Here is a 14,975-nt window from a genome sequence, read left to right as displayed (position 1 = left end):
CCAGCACATTCAGACTTTATAGTACAGTGTCGTAAATCATCACCAGCAAAAGAAAAAAAGCTGCCAAGTTCAGTAATTACTGTGTTCCTATTCTGATATTACAAAATATGCCTCAATTTTAGTTCACTTAGTTATGACTCATGTTCACTGTGAGGAAATAATTCAGCTCTCAGGCGGTGCGCAGGTGCAGTGTCTCCACCTTGTGGTTTTATTGCATACAGATTATTAAGGTCGGAGGAGTAGATCTAACATACTGTGGTGGTTGACAGACAATTCAGACATGATGTTTTTGTTCAGGGATTAGTCACAAGAGGGCACTAAAACTCACATAATGACACAGGTAGTTCAGCATCATAAGACTCAGTTTGTTCCACAGGTGTGCTGCTTGTGTGGTTATTCACTGTTAAATACAGCAAACAATCCAAGTTAAAATGAAATGTTTTCCTTTCCAAGTTACGGGGCTAGGATTAAAGGCTAAAGCGTTGGGTACAACTTGCTTGATGCTTGTGTGGCACAATTAACTAAGTTTAACCAAAGCTGAAGAACAACATCCAGGGAAGTGAGGGTAATATATCAACAGACCTGACGAACTCAAGCTCTCTGATGAACCGACTCCACCCTCCAGGCTTCAGACTAAACAACACAATCAATTTTCTGCAGATAAATAGTAATTTTATGTATTTGCAGTGACAAATATTTACACAGAAAATTACAATAACTAATTTCAAAGACTGCAATGCAAATACACCCCTCTGGTGTAGGTACACATCCATGTATGTTTTAATACATATTTGAAATGTTCACAGATAAAGATTGTATGAATAACAATTGTATTCAGGCACCCTGAAACAACAAACAAGGCAGAACATTCTGTTGTTACTACTGAATGCAAAACAGACGATGACATTTTTTGGCCTCCACCCAGAAAGTCCTATACATACAATTTACCTTTTTCTTTTTTTAATTTGACATGATATTGCCAGATGTTATTTTATGCAAGTGCTGTTGATGCTTTTAAAATACTGTTACGTTGTCATTTGCAGGGAAATTGTAATTTGCTTGATTATTTTTAAGTGCAGATCTGAGAAAATGCTGATTAAATAAAACTATTTTATTGTCGTCAACAGTTTTCTGTCTGTATTTACTGTAGTTTAGTGAACTGCCTTTGCAATTCTGGTCTTTGAGGGCTAATTTGCTTTTGGTTTAAATAAAATTACTATTGCACTATGTTGCGTCAAGTGCATGAAAAGCTGTCAGAGCTTTGCTTATTTAATCAGTAGCTTTACATGGACCAGTTGCTTATGTAAACACTTTTCTACAGTTGTTTCATTATTCACCGTCACACAAGAAAATGACTCCTCAATCTGTGCCTCAATCAATGGCTCGACCACCCATTAATTCCAGTCAAATTGCAAGAGACTTCCTCCTTTTGTCACTGTCAACATGCACCAGGAAAGAAAACCACAGATCAGAGATTGAGGAGGGCCTGTTGAAGAGAAGCACCTTGCTTAGCGCTATGATTATGTGCATTTACAATGTGATTGGTCTCATGGATGACAACGGTCTCGGGAGCCACGGGGCGGAAGCGATGCTGCTTTGTTCAGAGAAGGTGGTCAGGCACGGCTGATTGCCCTCTTCATGCGATATTGATGGTAATCCTCTCCAGGACTTTCAAAGGCGCAAGAAACCAATACGGCGTCTTTTGACATTCCTTCATTTTGTCAAGGACACGAGACGTCTGATTGTGTGCACGCAAGACATCAGAAAAAGCACACGACACGGGCGAGTGTGAGTGTGGATGTGCACTATTTTAGGAGCTAAGATGAAGTGAGAGTCAACTGAGCAACTATGCCTTTTGCTTGCATCATCCTCTTTCACACCCAGTTTCACAGTTTCAACATTCACACCTGAACTGACGATAAAAACCATCATCATCATCATCATCATCTACTGTCCACTGAGCATCTTTACTACAGCAGTCTGATCCAACTACGGGACCGTTACTGACGGTGAAAGGACAGCCCTTTATTACCAGGACCTTGTGAGCTTAGCAACATACTGTAAAGCAGGATACAGAATAGATTAAGAAATTAGATTTACAGGAGATAAGATATTTTCGATTGGGCATTCATACAACCTCACAAGTCCAGTCTAAGATAAAAGGAAATAAAAGTGAGATGGAGACATTTCTGGTGAAGGCTGTTTGAAATTACATGTTGTAAAATAAAATGAAAATGTGTTTCACTTGGCAAATTTCCAAGTTCTCTATTGGTCTCCATAAGGATGATGCACTGGAAATCCTAAATACTGCTTTGTAATCTACGTTTTTTATGTTGTAGTTTAGTATCTAATCCTAGAGCTGAGAAGTTTGGTTCGTTTTTAATTTTCTGACTACATGTACAATGGCAAGTAGTGGGAGGGTTGTGATTCATGCACAGTTATGAAAAGAATATGATAAGGTACAATTAGCTATAGCCTGGTTTGTGAAAAATGAAGCGTTCAGTATCAGTGTTATTTCTATATTTTGTGATTATACCAATTCCTTTTAGCCATTTAAAAAATGTTCATGAATTCACTGATTTTTACTGATATACTCACTGATGTTTACCATTTCTATCTGACAGTGCAGCCCAGCCCATTAGACCCGTTTTGATTTTTTAGTAAGTTAAAAAACAACAACTTTATGTGATGAACTTTTTTTCTACACACAGTGTATGTCTTGATCGCATATCTGATTTTCTGCTTTGAAATTGCGCTGCTTGGTTTCGTGTGGCACTTGAACAGCTCATCTGTGATGAATTGAGGTAAATTAGGCATGTTGGGGAGGAAAAAGGCAATTGAAGCTTTGGAGCATCCTCAACTCATTGATGAGTGAATCAATGGAGGACACAATGGATAAAAATCATTATCCTAGACCTGGAGATGCTAAAAGCTGCTGAAGGAATGACGTAATGGAAGGAAGGAAGAGAGGATATTATTAGAGTAATGCTGTTCATCCTTGATATTCTGAATACTGGTTTTATATGGAGCTATGGGTTCATTTATTTTTTTTCCAAACTCAAGTGCAAATTTTGATTTGTTTTCATTTTAGTTGCTCTTTTGTTGTGACCACTTCAGATATAAGGCTGACCTGAAAGCAGGGGAAACATACTGCTAGGAGACTTGTTGTCACTGTGAAATTTCTAGACACTCCAGAAAGCCAGTGCTCCTGGCCAAGTAATCATCCAAGTATTAGGTGAACTTTATACCTGGAGACACTATTAATAACCGTGGAGCTACATCAGCGCTGAGTGAAAAAATAACCCACTTTTGGCACATTCGTTTTGTGTAGACAGCTCGTTGGAACAAGTCAAGCTGTTAACTTTTGCACCTGAATTTTCTGTTACTGGAGTGTGTTCTGTTTATTATTCACTGAAATTGATAGTAAGTAACAAAGTTTTGAAAAATCCACAGATTGTTGACAATAAAAATGATTTTAAAATAGTAGGCTTTGAGGTAAAGCATATTTATGTCCTCCGTCATGCATCTATGACTTTGCTGAAACCAGCTGTACTGAGAACAGCAAATTGCCCACATGTGGCACAGCAGTGATTCAGACAGTACTCAGCCCAATTAATCCAATTATTACATGACGTCTCGCCTCTACTTTTATCAGAGAATCAGACCCGTTTCTGAATCATAATTGTAACGTCACGTTTTTTAACACTCATATATAATTTGTTGAAAAGCTAAATGATTACGACTTACTATTATAATACGTCCTCTGTCATCACGTGGATTCTTAAAAGACAGATTTGAGATCTTAATGATTTAATTGAAATACGCACGAAAGACAGTTACTGGTCATAGATGTGTCATTATGTGGAATATTCTACTTTTCCAATGTTAAAGAAAACATCACTATGTGAGAAGAGAAGAAAATACAGGATCAGGATATTTTAGCCAGCTCTTAGAGTTGAAGCACTGGCCAGATAGTTGGCAGATGCAACTAAAAACAATAACAACAAAAAAAAAAGTCTAAAAAAGCACAAGACACTCTAGACTAACACAACATTTAGGACACCTCACCACCACAGTTGCCTTTATTAAGTCCATCTCAAACACTAACCCCACAACTCTCACCAGGCGAACGAGGCCTGAAGGAAAAAAAAACTGAATAAAACAGACTTTGTATTGTGCTATTCTATTGATTTTTGGACAATAAGGCCCATATCCATGAAAATATAAAGATTCCCCTCAGGTGGAAATCACAGCACCAAGACATGAATTGATGATGTTCTCAGGCAACATTTTTTATATGTAATGGTCCACTGATACTGTGTTAATGACTGACTGCAGAGGCTCAGTTCAGTCAATAAAATATATGTTCAACTCAACAAGCTGCGGCCTGCTGGTGGTCAGTCATTATAAATGAATGCTATCCAGCCCCACACAGTTTGAACTTACATAACTTTGGATACATCTTTATCTAAAAAGATATCAGGATGAATATAAAACTTTCTATAAGACACAGAGGATGTTTCACTTTGATGTAATAACGCACTCATAAAAAATTTGATTTCATTTGAGCATTCCATGAAAAACTATAACATAACTAACAAGCTGATAGACTATATTTGAGACATACAGTGTGAAGGAATGCGATTTTAACCACTTAAGAGCAATCAAACGATGAAAACTGTGCATGAGAAAAAGCTATATTATATCCACGTCCAAAAGATTTTAGTTTGAATCCAATGAATGAGGCTGAGACTTAAGAAAAATTACAACTGAAGAAAATACAAACAAAAGCATAAAATATGTGTAATGCTTTGGGGATGTTTTCATCTTTCATTTACACAGCACAGAACACAAACATCAAACACTCTGGTAAACTAGCTATGTGTTGCAGTCGAGACAGATGTTTCCTCGTGACCACCCACCAGCAACGACAGCAACAGTCGGCTACATCCAAAGGCTTTGCGTCTCCTTCAACGCTTGTGGAGACAAACAGAGTAAAAGAATGATAGAGATAAATCTCTGTGTACTGGGCCTGAGCACAGGCAATCAGTCATGGTTGAACTGTGCTATGACTTCAATTTCGGATAGAGGAAACTCATCCTGCCATCTCATTTGATTGCACAATAGAAAGGCCAACTGCGCTGGAACTCAAGTTTATTTCTACTTTTTGTGAATGATTTTTTTCCATGTCAGTGTTGCAAAGAAAACTGACACATGCAACACAATGCAGGACAATGTATTCAAAGCCCTCACATCTAGGACTGTGCAAAGGCTGTAACAATGAGCCAGTGCTTCAAGTTAGAAAAGCTGTGCATGCAACAAAACAAAGATTTGAGACAATACATACCAACATAATTTACAGAAAACCTGTTGAATTATAGATTATATTATAGTTAATTGTATTATAATTTAATACCCTACTGATGAAGGATGCCCATGAAGGAGTTTTGCATTTTGAGGGATGCAGTTTTCTGCTGAAAGGAGTGGTCGACTGAAACACTGTCAGTAACAGATTATATACAGCTGAACTGAAGCTTTATCAATCAGGGTGGATGCGGAAACATGTCACTCAAGGACGGCAGATAAACTCAGTTATTTGATGCCATCAGAGGGTTGAACAGACTCACAACAGCATAACTGACAGTCTGGTATTCAGAAGTAATTAGTGCTAGTGGGGACACTCATGCAAGTAGTTCTGGTTGGGTTTTAACAATGTTTCCCCAGTCAGCTAGTTATCAGGTGTATGTATCAATATAAAACATCATCTTTTAAATGTGATAATGTGTTATAATGTGATTCAGACTGGTATGACATGGGTCTTTTCGTAGCAGTTTCACCTTTATTAATGGCACTTTACTTATAAAATGAATTTATCCCATTTCATTGCAATAACCCCTCCCCAGACAACATTTAATATATTAACAACCTCTTTGTCCCTATATAAAAAATACAAACTGTACGTTGTCTTTTTCTTACCCCAAGTACATCAGATCAGGTTGAGTTTCTCCCTAACACATACTGTACTGTACTAGCATACATATCTTTATCTCTCTCGCTCCCTATTAGTGTGAGATGTTGCCAGCAGACCAGGAGAAATGGATGAGGGGCCTCTGTAGTCTACAGCAGGTAATGATGTTTCGCCTATGTCAGGTTTAATGTCATGCCAGCCCCATTATTCCCTGAGCTTTTCAACTCCCTGTATACGTCCACACAAACATGCACACACATTCACACATGTCCGCTAATGACGGCCAACCACTGTCACTGATGATGGTGCTTGTATTTACTGAGCAAGTGTGTTACATCTACATACACATCCACACACACACTTACAGTAATACTCTATAAGCTATTACTGTTCACGTCTTTAATTATATAAATGCACTATGTTCCATTTTATTTTCACAGCAGCTATGATGCAGAATGAATTATACAGTGACAATTAAGAAAGAACTATTCTTCAGGGAAAAGGGGGAACCCAGTACAGGTCAGACAAACGTTTCAGTGAACTGAACAGGTCCAAGGAACAGGTGCCCACTTTTATTTCATTGTTTGTTTTCCTGTTTGTGCTTAAAGGGATATTTCAACATTTTGGCAAATTCGCCCATTGTCATAGTCCCTATAGTCTTAGGAGAAGGTTTGTTACCTTTAATTGTCGGTGCAAGCTTTTTTGAGACTGGCCGGGCAGAGATGCGAGCTGCTCAGCTAACGCCACAAAGGGCTTTCCCTCAAAACTCATCAAACACACAATCCAACAACTCCAAAAGGCTCACGTGCACAAGTTGCGTCCTACACATTCACCACGCTATGAAATAATAATGGGATGTTACGAGACGGAGTTGTTTTCAAGGCAAATGCAAATCTGGTGTTGTGCCGAAAAGAGACTCCTTGTTGGAAAAACGACTGCCCCGACGGGAATGCGCATCGGGAACTTTGCATTTACCCATGCATTTGCCTCGAAAACAACTCTGTCTTGTAATGTTCCATTATTTCATAGCGTGGTGAATGTGCAGGTCATAACTTGTCCATGAGAGCGTTTTGGAGTTGTTGGATTGTGTATTTGATGAGTTTTGAGGGAAAGCCTCCGTGGTGTTAGCTGAGCAGCTTGCATCTCTGCCCGGCCAGTCCCAAAACAGCTTGCACCGACAATTAAAGGTAACAAATATAGTGATTATGGCAATGGGCGAATTTGCCAAAATGTTGAAATACCCCTTTAACATTTTTAATCAAGGAAATTACAAAGACAGGCATCTGAAATCCCAGCTCTGCCTAAATCGCTGTTATCGAGTGTTTTCACTTGACAGTAATTCTCCTTTCCTAGAACATGAGCTTGCTTGTTTCATTGAACTCGGAGAGAGAGGCCTATTCATGTGTAACCGCTGCTCTCCAGAAAGTGTCTCCATTGTCTCCAGATCTTTTCACTGCTGAAGTCTGTCCTAATGAAATGACTTGATGGATTTTGCCTAATCCATGGGCTCTTAGCTGGCTGAGACAATGATTGCGTGGATCACTTTTTGTTCTCTGTCCTACTGATGGATTCCCAATCCCTCCCGACGGGTTTTCTCTGCCCCTTACATTTCTCTTTTAGATTTCCTCTGCTGTTGAGGCTGTTGAGGGTATTGACCGGATCAGGGCTGGAAAAAGACAAATACGGTCCCTGAGCAACAGTCACATCCTGTTGCATTTTAATGCCACACTCTCCTCACCACATTGTGCCAATCAGCATTAGTGGATATTCCTTGTTTCCCCCCAGGGCATAAAACTGAATGCTATCTGCTGAAATACAACATAACCCCGAGTGGTGTCTCCACTACTTCCTCAACTTTAACCTTCTTTGGGTTCCTACTCATCTTCAAAAAAAAGAATATGTCCTCCCTGTGTCAGTGAAGATGTGCCCCTCTTTGGTCTCAATTATGGTCTGATGGGATTTCTAATGGTACCTCTTGTCAAAGTTGGTGTTTTTGGTACATTTTTTTTTATCACACACACACACAACCTTCACTGGAGCTGACAGCAGGGTAATGAAAAAGGTGGAATCACCTGTCAGATGTATTTCATGGTATCATCTCATAGCCTGAGGTTTATCTGAGGGTTTTATAGCAAAATGACACAAGCTAAAGGCACACTGGTGTGTCTATTTGATATAAGGAGAAACAGGAAAAATGGCACTGAATGGATTAGAGTTTGAAAACAACAGTTGTCATAAAATAATCACACTGTTGTAGTGCCACGGTGGCAGTAATTACTCCAATTATTACCCGTGACAAATGAAGTCAAAGGTTTAAAAACATGGATATTGAGAAAAAGGAATTGATCTCACAGGATTTGAAGTGACATGCTGTCAGGCTAAGTTAATGGATTTAGAGAAAGTTGAGAGTCTGCGTGCGGCGCTCCATCAATGAAGTGGGGGGCAGCTGTCTGAATATGTGCCTTGTATACTGGGCAGCACTGGTAAACATGGGCAGCATGCTAACTCGAGACACTGCATTTGTCACACTTAGCTTGGTATGAGTTTGTCTGAATCTGAATTACATGAGGCTTTCAGATGTAGCTGTGTTGTAGCTGGTGCATTTCACCCCCTTGGCTCATTTCATATCACATGCACAAGCTGTTGCTGGAAGCACTTTTTGAGAAAGACTTTCCAGAGGACAAATCTTGGGCCGAGCTGATTTTTGTTTAACTGTAGAGAGTCATCTCACCAAACTGGCTTCGGCTAATTATAATCTATAGTACATTATTCATCCGTCTGTATACTGCATGCTACAGCAGAATATTTATCTTTCTGCCACCCACACACGCCCTGCAAACACTGAGTTAGATAAATGAAACAGTAAAGCTTTTTTTTTCTTAAGGAGAGACCCATGTTTCACCAGGGAAAGTCATGTGAATAACACACAGTGAATCCCAGTCTATTACTGACTTTGTAAAAAAGAACTGACTGAAAATAATGTAATAATAATAATAATAATAATAATAATAATAATAATAATAATATGTGATATTAAAGTATGTCTTTAGGCTACCGGGTGTAGATGCATTAGTTTTCAATGCTCTTCTTCACAACTCTACTTTAAGCACTTTGCAGCTTTTGCACATCAAAGATAATGACAACAACAACATGATGTGTCTTTATAGTGTAGCAATATTAAGCAACATAACTATAATTGCTGCCACTTCTTATAGAATAAAGCAGCAGCAAAGACAGGGATGTATGAACAACATGAACTCACACAGAAGCGGCAGCCGTCAAACATACAAAACACTCGGTTGCTAGGCGAACACTCAGTCATTTGCTGCACACAACTGAGCGTCTCCCTGGGAGTCCTGCGCACCACAACATCCTCCTCAGTCTGCTCTAAATCCAACTTATCTGCTTTTCGTACCTCAGTGCAAAAAATATATAACAAGTCCACTCAGCTCCTCCGAGCTCTTAAGCACTGAACTGAATGAGCAATGCAGCCACAACAGGGATGTTCAGAAACAGCAGAAAGGTAGTGCTCAGTCACGTCACTGTCTGCCAGTGGAAGTCAACACAGATGAAGGATTAGCATTTAGCGTGTAGCCAGACCCAGCGTGCGCCTTCTCGTCGAGCAACATGGCAGGTTTCTGATCTGAGACGCTGTGTGGTTGCAAGAAAGTGCATCAAATCAGCCGCTTTTCTCTGCTGCAACTGCTGACTGGGCTCGTTTGTTTGTTGCATTCTCAATAATGTAACAACGGTTAATGCAACTCACTGGACACTTTTTGTTGTCACCACTCCAGTAAAGACTCTCTATCTGCCATCAATTCGCTTTCAGGTCTTGAGCTTCTCAGAACATGATAATCCCGGGGTTTTAAATCTTTGATACCAATCAAAAGTTTCACTGGGAGCCACCATCTGTTGTACATTCAGATCACGTATTCACTCAAACTTTCCCCAGTTATTGTATCTTGTGATCATTAAACAGATGGTTGGAAATGACTCACTCCGAAAAACCGAAGCCACATACATCATCCTCTCATTAACTGTCAGCTGTGCGGCTCTCCGAGCAGCTGCCACAGTTAAAGTCACCAAAACATTACCATGTCTACACCAGGTCTAGTAAAAAGTGGTCGTGGAGGATACAGTAGGCTATTAATAATAAATACTCTAAAAAGCACTGAGCCAAGCAGTTTAATGCAAATCAATTCCCTCCAATGTCATGTTGAAATAAAAGCCCTGTGGTTCCACCTTAAAATGTCTGCTGTCTTTTCTTTTTTCACACCTAATCAAAATTCAAGACAAGAAAATATGGAGCATTTTTTGCCCTCTGATCTATTTTTGAGCACAAGTCGTAGCAGAATTCCCTCCTCTGGAGTTTTGTTGTTTTTTGGATTCAGGGCAGCATTACTCAACTGCGGGTGTGACTCAGACATGAAGCTACACTTCTAGGAGCAGTCAGTGTGTGTTTATGCTCTACCTGAAAGATATGATGAAGCCGCAGGAGGAGACGCTGTGTTTTCGCATTTCTTGTGAGTTAAGTTCCTCTGTGTAGCCTCTTTTTTTTCTGTCTTGTCTTCTGCTTCCTCATCTCCTTTTCTTTTTTTCTTTCCTGCAACAAAATCCAGAAAATTAGATGGAACATGAAGAAAACATAGATTTTTAGCACATGAAAAGAACAAAGTGTTTATGTTAATCGTGATAACCCCACTTAATGTTTTTTTCCCCAGACCTTTTGTTCATTTGTTGGTTGATTCACACTCTGGTCCAGAGTGAATTTAATCAAGCATCATTCAATAGAATCGGTTTGTAGAGAAATTCAAGGTCAGTTGCCAAAGCACGAAGACTTTTAATCTGAAAAGCTTTTCATGAGGGGCCACCATCCAATCAGATATTTTATTTGTCCAGTTCTTTATTTGTCTATTTAATGGATTTGGTTTACTTTATAATATGTACTATATCCTCACATATCATGTCCAATAAAATGTATAATATATAATGTTCCATAATCATATAAAACACACACACACCGTACAGCAGGCCGCTGTAAATGTACATTTAATAATTACATTGTACATTCTTTGTCAGAGAATTCATGGATAAAAAATTACTGCTGCACACACTGATGGCTAAATGGCACCATATCATTACAGAAAAAAAATGTAGTTTTGATTATCCTTCAACACACTCAAACTCTAGGTGTGGGCCGAACAAACTTGTCCTCAAAAGCTTCGCAGACATGGACTCATGTCCATCAATATGACACCACATGCTGGAGAAACTCCCAAGTGGGCAGGCTCTGCTTGGTGTGATTGATGTCAAACACAAAGAAAGCCTTGAAACAAATATCTACAGCCTCAAGCAAAGACTCTGTTTTGATGGCCTCGCCTGAAATAATGGTAAAGACCTGGCTGGCACGTTATCAACTCGTCCCCAAGGCACAAAATGAACAGGAACGGTTGGCTGCTTTCTGCATTTTGTAAACACTCAGTCATGTTGGTCCCCACCTGTTAGTCACACACCAGTCACTTAGCATTGTAATATTATCGAGAAAACAAAAAACTTTGAGGCTGCTCACTTCTGTGGTCAGCCTGAAGACTATTTTCTCGTCTGCTGCAGATGGATGGGGGAGGAAGGTCGGAGGAATCTTTGAGGATCTCATATTTTTAGCAGCTATGTATCGTTAGAATAATACACTGATCTGCATTCACATCTAAGAAATGTCAATGCTACTTGATACTGACTTTTCTGCCCTGGTGGTGACTGGGAACCATGAGTGTCGACTGTGTTGCCTGTTACAATAACAAGAAATGCTGCAACATCTTGCAATGGACTAAACTTGGTTTTAATTTCAAAAACTAACATTTGCTCCATGCTGACTGCTGTTCACTGGAGGGCTTTATTCCAAAAAAAAAGAGACAAGCCAGGCGCAGTTTAGCTTTTCATCATTTTGGCAGGTTTTAAAATTCATGAAGACTGAATATGTTGGTCGACTTCACTTATGCTGTATGAAGGCCATAAGTTTGCAATGTTTGAGATCGAGGTAGACAGAGCATGGTGAGAAAAGAGAGAGAAAGGCAGAAGCAGAGGGAAGAGGAGACAACCTGACAGCAAAGATACTGAAGTGAAGACTGGATATTATGCATTTGCACCCAGAGGCGCCGTTTGTGAACAGGCAAGGCAGGCAACTGCTTGGGGCCCCGAGCCATTAGGGGGCCCCCGAGGGACGGGGCCTGAGGGCAGTTTTATCGACAGAAATATCTCAAAATGCGCTACCCGCAGTGACCGCACCCCCCTCCCCGTATCGTCGTATAGCGTCGATTTGCAATGACATCTCAGTAGGAAACCCCCCTAACGGGGCCCCATGTCATTCTCCGGACCTGATCCCATCTAACGTCAACCTGTATGATGCACCAGCACCTTATCACCCGGAGTTTCTAATGAAGCCGAGGGAAAAAGAAGAGCCCACCTGGGAGCAAGACGAGAAGAAAAAAGAGACTGAAGTAAAAATGAATGCAAGACAGTGGTGGTAAGTGGAGCAGAGTGTAACGTGAACAGTAAATAACTGTTATGCTAATAGTCTAATGTTAGCTTCAGACCAGTGGTGACCAGTTAGCGAGTGGGACTGCACTGGAGTGAGGGACTCGGTGTGTGCGGTTCTGGTGCTCCACTCGGATACGGTCGTTAAGTGACAAAAAAAAAAGACAAAAAAAAGAGCAAGATTAACTTAACGTTATCTGCTGGCCTCCTTGGCAGCAAGTAACAACACTATTAACTTGCTAGCTAGCAGGGTGACATATAGTATTGAAGTGAGTAGCCTATTATTATTATTATTATAATAATATGAAAGTGTAATCTATTGGTGCTATGAAAGCTATGCCCAAGGAAAACATTTAAAAATCACTCTCTTATCTCTCCTCAGGATTATTATTTAGGTTTCTGACAGCAGCAAATCAGAAGGACAAAGTGCCCCCTCCCAGTGCTGACAGTGAAAACTGTAAGTGTATATTGTTATAAAGAATCTTTAGAGGGCATGGTATATCAATTAAAGTAAAACTGTCTTTTGTTTTTTTGTCATATCAGTTGAACGTCCACCTCCAGTGAGACAGCAACACCTGCCCATCATGAAGACAACATGTCACCAGCTTACACCATAACTGGACATTTGGAATAAAAAAAGTTTAAATTTCATACATTTTTTGTTGGTGTTCGATTATTTATAAAATTATGGTGATAAACACTGGTTGGAGGGCCCCCTGGGGATTTTTGCTTAGGGCCCCAGCAGACTCTAAAATCGCCTCTGTTTGCACCAGATCAAGATTCATTCTTGTGATGAGAAGTTTGTTACCAGGGAAAAGAAAAGTTATATTGGCCAACTGATACTGTGAGAAGTCTGAAAAACTTCCACCAGTCTAATTTCAAAAGAATCTTGATTGTCATTTAGTAGACAACAACATTTTACCAAAGGAAATAACTTACCTGGCTGTCATGACATGATGCCAAGTGTTGTTTCCTTTTTGCTGAGCACATGCAATGAGTCTGTTACTGGTAGCAGCCAATTTTCAGGAGGTTTTCCTCTGTCTTGTGATGAAGTTGCAGGAGCTCTTGTGATGTCTGATAAATGATGAAAACATGGGGGGGAAATGTAACTGGAACAGTATTTGAAGTAATGACAAGGGCTTGTGGAAAGCACCTAATACCATTAGACATGTTGTCTGTCAGCTTTGCAGTGCATGCAGAAATGAAGAGATAAATTAAAAAATAAAACAAATGAAATAAAATAATGAAATATCACACTGACATAAGTTTCCAGACTTTTAACTTACGTAGCACTTATGTAGCTAGCTGAAACACCTTTAGCAGTGATTACAGCCTGAAATCTTCACTGATGTGACGCATATGATGATGCAGTGGTGTGTTGTCCCTACCTTGATATGATACAGGTGCTGACGCGAGGCTAAGTGCTACAGGGTGAGACAGTTTTAAAAGTTATATTTAGCAGTCGGTGTATTTAAATATTTACCAGCTGACTTTCAGTAGCCTGCACACAAACAGCCACTTATCAACACACACAGTAAACTAGTGGTGAAGTAAGTTAAAGTTCCTAGCAACCGAGGGGGTTTCCGGTGTTGCAAATTTACCAACTAGCATCTAGTCCTTTTCTCCTCCGATACAATTCCCCTCGGTCTCTTTCTTTGTGAACACAAAATGAGACCCAAAAAAAAACGAAAACAAAAATAAATTCGTAGTTAAACTGTCAACACACGCGGCTGCATCTTGATAATCACGATATCAAGCATCTGCGCAGAAACAGAGACTTCTGGGTAATGTAGTTCTCACAGCTGTGGCACGCAGGTAGCCTACGGGTGAGGCGTTGCACCTATCCTACTCAGCTGCCTGACCTATTAATATTATTACTTTGAAAAAAAAATATATAGCCTGTATAGTTTTTTTTTTTTAACTCTATTATTCAACTCTATTTGGGTAAAAAACAAACAAACTTGTATCTAAATTTTGAGAACTAGACACATTAACAATGGCAAGTTTGTTTGTTTGTTTGTTTATGCACTTTGTATTGTTACAGTAAGTAGCCTACTACTGTAAACACAGACAACCCAATTTATTTTAATTTACCTCTTTTCAAACATACTCACCATGGATCCCATGGGTCATTTCCTGATGTCACCAATGATGTCATGGGTTTGTCATTTAATCTTCACAGAGTCATTTAATCTTTTTTGGTCTTTGACACTGAGCAACTTTAACTTTGTGACACTTACATGAACAGCTGTAGCCTAGGTAAGGATTTTATCAGAAAAAATGATGATTGGCAGGTTTATCAGCTGTAGCCTATTAGTTTGATAAACAAATCACCAGCTGTTGTTAAAGATGTGATTTTATCTTGTGGGAAGCACACCTTTACTGAAATACTGTGCTATATCTTCTAATCAATAGCCAGTTTAGTTATGGTTATTGACATTTTTCATGTTGCAATTACAACATTGCCAGCAAAGTA

The sequence above is a fragment of the Trachurus trachurus genome (assembly GCF_905171665.1).
Source record: "Trachurus trachurus genome assembly, chromosome: 15".
Taxonomy (NCBI): Eukaryota; Metazoa; Chordata; class Actinopteri; order Carangiformes; family Carangidae; genus Trachurus; species Trachurus trachurus.
This window is presented reverse-complemented; position numbering follows the sequence as displayed.